The sequence below is a fragment of the Marmota monax genome, unplaced genomic scaffold (assembly GCF_021218885.2).
Source record: "Marmota monax isolate L192 unplaced genomic scaffold, Marmota_monax_Labrador192_F-V1.1 WCK01_AAM20220418_F8-fsc00042, whole genome shotgun sequence".
Taxonomy (NCBI): domain Eukaryota; kingdom Metazoa; phylum Chordata; class Mammalia; order Rodentia; family Sciuridae; genus Marmota; species Marmota monax.
Window position 1 is genome coordinate 2573849 of NW_026693008.1, and position 4394 is coordinate 2578242.

At 48.6% G+C, this 4394-nt stretch overlaps 1 pseudogene; it reads right to left on the reverse strand.

Moving 5' to 3' along the window:
• LOC124098131 (RNA-binding motif protein, X chromosome-like) lies at positions 1 to 2218 on the reverse strand (annotated as a pseudogene).
• Between the last annotated feature and the right edge of the window lie 2176 nt (positions 2219 to 4394).

Below are 4394 nucleotides of genomic sequence, written 5' to 3' on the forward strand. Positions count from 1 at the left end.
TCAATCTGCTCTGCCTCCCCCTCGATCGGATCGGCTCCTCCAGGGCCACCACCTGGGGACTTCAAGTGCTGGTGACTTGAACTGCTGTAGGAATCACGTGGAGGGGGCACCCCGTCCCATAGAAGGGGGCAGCCCTCGTTCTTGTCTGTCCACTCGATCATGACCACTTGAGTAGAGATCACTCGGGCTGCTTGAGGAACTCTCCTGACTTCCACCATATCTGTCACTTAGCTGCTGCCGTAACCATAGTGAGTGCTTCCACGGTAAGATGGCGGGGCCTCTTGTAGGTGGGCTGTCCGTGAGTTCCCATGATTCTCTTATGACTCTCTGGAGGAACCTCCACTTGGATGATGTGAATGATACCATCCCAAACTGTCTCGAGGGGGCAAAATTGCGTCGTATGCAGTCGAGGGGAAAAATAAAGAATGTCCATGCGCCTCTGCCCCTTTTAATGCTTCACTCAAATTACTCAATACAGTTTTACTCTGTAGGTTCTTAATCAAGAAAATGATGATCCTTAGTGCTAGGCCCTGCAATAGACATGATCAATTCACAGCAAACAATTCTAGAGTAATTCTAGCACTGCAAACACACTTAATCATGACAGGCTAATGACAGACATTCCCTCTGCATCCTAAGTACCAAAGTCTCAAGACTTAGGCTTTATGTCCAGCAGATGCACACTCACTCAGACCATGGTGACCAGGTCTGGAACCAAGGCAGGCCTTTCCTGGTGTGGAGGGGACGATCTTGAGGAGAGGGTTGTAGGGAGGAGTTGTAGCTCTCACCAGGGTCCAGATGAGGCGGTAGAGTTTGAGAGCCAAGAGGATCATGCAGAGGCTTGGGAACGATGACAACTGACGATGACAAGTGACGGGATGTCAGGTCCTCATCAGGCTCTCCAGCTCGAGTGCATTCTTGTTTTGGCTGGCTGAATCCCTGTTCATTTGTTCCATTATTTACACTAAATTTTGGGTCTTTTGACCCCCATTTCAATCCTTAACAGCTACCATGGGATTTCTCTGTGACATCATTTACCCTGGGGTCAGAAACATCTGGTCTGGTGGTCTCCACCCTGATCTTCTCACCTTTCCCTCTAATCAGGCGAGGACAGCCTGCCAGGGGCTTCACTCTGTTTATCAGGGTGAGGGGAAGTGACTTGTTTGAGGCCACACTGGAGGGCTCTGTGGGTGTTGCCTGGGGAGACTGCAGGTTTCAAACTGGAGTTTTTAAAATGGAGTTGCTTAGGCTCAGGCCTAAGGCCATCCTCACACAACCACATCCACCTCTATCACTGCAGCCTCATGATGGATGGTCATCATGTGAACAGGGGTGACCATCCTCAGGGAGGGTATGATCTCTTGGAGGTGATGCATAATCTCCTGTGTCATGAGAACTGGAGTCACCTCTGCCTGATCAACTGTCTTTAGTGGGATATCCATCATCTCTTGGGGACAAATAAACACCTCTAGGAGAGGCAGGGGGTCCCTTGGAGGTGGGCCCCCATTCCTCTCTCCCACACAGTACAGCAGCCCTTCCTCCCCTTCCCCTGTGGCTGTGAGCTGATCCTGAAGGGGCTGACCTCCCAGAAGGAGGACCCCACTTCTTGGTGGTGGCCCTCTTTTTACCGGAAGAGGTCCCCTGGAAGGACTCGTGTTAAAATGCATGGGATAACCACCATCGTCCCTGTGCCCTCCCCTTGAAGGGGTCCTCTAGGTCCTCCGCTTCCTCTTCTTCCTCCTCTGAGACCCCTGAGGGCCTCTGCTTCCTGGAGGCCGAGATGGGCCACTTCTACCCCTTTCAAATGATGGCTTGGTGGCTTGTTCCACCTTGGTGGCCCTTACATGGAAGGACTCTCCATTCCTGTCTCTGGCTGCACCCTCTCCACACCTGCTGGACTTTCAAAGGTGACAAAGGCAAATCCTCTTGATTTGTTGGTTTCACGGTCTTTCATCAAGAGCGGTTCCACTGTTCGTCCACACTTGCCACATACTCCTTCAAGGGCTTTCTCATTTGTTTCTATATTAAGCCCACCAATGAAGAGCTTCCCAGGGCCATCTACGCCCACCGTTTCTCCCCCCTGGTGTGTCGGAGGGGAGGTGACAGTCTCAAGCTCACCGAGAGGGCCTTCCAAGCAGCTCAGCATGAATGGCAGCTGCCGGATCCGGACCAGAACAGAGAAGCTGCTGGGGCTGCTGTGCAATGAGTGAGTTTCCATTTTTGCAAAACAAAAAGTTCTGGAGAAGAGTTGCAGAGTGATGTCAAACTTATTACTGAACTGTACGCTCAAATGGTGAAGATGGTAAATTGTTACATGATGTTTGTCTTTACCAATTTTTTTCTTTCATTTTTTTTTTAATACTGGGATTGAACCCTAGGCATGCTTAACTATTGAGGGTCTCACCAAGTGGCTGAGGCTGGCTCTGAACTTGGGATCCTCCTGCCTCAGCCTCCCAAGCGCTGGGATTACAAGTGAGCACCACTGTGCCCGGCTATTTTAATCCAATTTTTAAAAAAAAAAAAAAAAAGTTTCCACCCACTAGCCGACATCCCCTGAGAGCAAAACCATCCCAGGTAAGAACCAATGGATTTTGGTTTGCCTTTTAGCATCACTGCTCACTGAAGATTCTCAAAAAAGATCCCCCCTGCCCCCGCCCAGGCCAGACAGTAAATTGTCAGTTATTACTAAGAACTGAAACCAGCAGATGATCCCAAAATACTTGCTGTGCTTTTGTACAGGGGGAGGGGTTGTTTGCTTGTTTGGGTACCAGGGATTGAACCCAGGGGGCTTGATCACTGAGCCACATTCCCAGCCCTTTTGTAAGTATATTTTATTTAGAGACAGGGTCTCCTTGAGGCTGGCATTGAACTTGTGATCCTCCTCCCTCAGCCTCCCGAGTTTCTGGGATGACAGGTGTGCACCACCGCGCTCAGCTGACTCAGTTTTTAATCTATCCCATCAGGCCTTCACTGAGGAGTCTTCATCGGGGTCATGTAGGTTTCGTGGAGTTGTGCGTCTCAGGCTCTTAGTGCTGTGGCTGCCACTGTGAGAGCTCACAGCACTGTAGTTATTGCTGCTGTTGACATGAGGATGGTTTTACCCAATGAGAAAGGACGGTGGAAACTAAATACCTAAGATTGCCCGTTATTTCTTCTTCTTGTCTATGCAATAAGTAGGATTAGAAACTTCCAAAGAAGGCCGAGATCTTCACAATGTGTAGGAAATGCCTGCAGAATGTGGCCCTGCCCACAGAGATTCTGGCCAGTGAACTCGAGTTCACTCGAGTCCCAGAATCTGTCATCAAGGTCCTCCGTGGCACGCTGACCTAGGTGGTATAAGGTAAAGATGTTCTAGCTTCACTTTTGTTTTGTTTCAAGTCTCTGGGAAAAATAAAACACCAAACAAAAAACTCAGTTCCAGTCCCATGGGCTTCAGAGCTGTCTGGTAACAAGGCCCATGGATCTAGACGGAGAGATCTAAACCAGAGGTTTATAACCCAGCTTTGGAGGATGTAGAATATGTTCCCTTTTCCCCAGGAGTGACAGTCTTCAAGAAGGGATTGAAATAATTTTCCTAATAGATACATGTCACTACTGTCTTAAGGAAGAAGGTGAGTCGGGCGTGGAGGCGCACACCTGTAAACCCAGTGGCTCGGGAGGCTGAGGCAGGAGGATCACAAGTTCAAAGCCAGCCTCAGCAAAGGTGAAGTGCTAAGCAACTCTGTGAGACCCTGTCTCTAAATAAAATACAAAATAAGCTGGGGAGGTGGCTCAGTGGTTGAGTTCCCCTGAGTTCAATCCCTGGTACAGATGGGAAGGGGGAAGAGAAGAAGAAGAGCTTACTGTGAAATATAGTCTACAATTATGTTTGGGTTTCAATATTGATACTCCTTGTTCATAGTCAAAGGCTTTCACACATCAAAATTATCTGGGCAGGTTATTTAAAATTCCACGTCCGTGGCCCCATTCCTAGACAGCGGAACTGAACAAGACTTGGGAAACTGTAGTTTTCATACGCATCCAGCAATCTGGGACCATCTTTTAGTAAAACCTGCCCTGAGCCTGTTACCAGGGGAAACCATGCATCTTCTGTGAGCCCTGTATCCAGATGGTGCTACAGAGGTCTGGGAAGGAGGGTCTGCAGCTCAGATCCTCACTACCTGATGCATAAAATACACATCAGTACGTTTGCTCTGGAATAAGAAACATCAACACTTTTGGAAATTCATCTCAGCATAACTGCTGAATGCAGTTGATTTTGTCTGAGACAGATGTCCACACAAGAAGAAGAATTTAGCAGAAGATAGTGTAGAGAAATAATCAAAAGCAATCACAGGCTGAAGTCAGATGTGGGTAAGCTCCTAAATGACACCATCCCACCCAGCATTGGATGA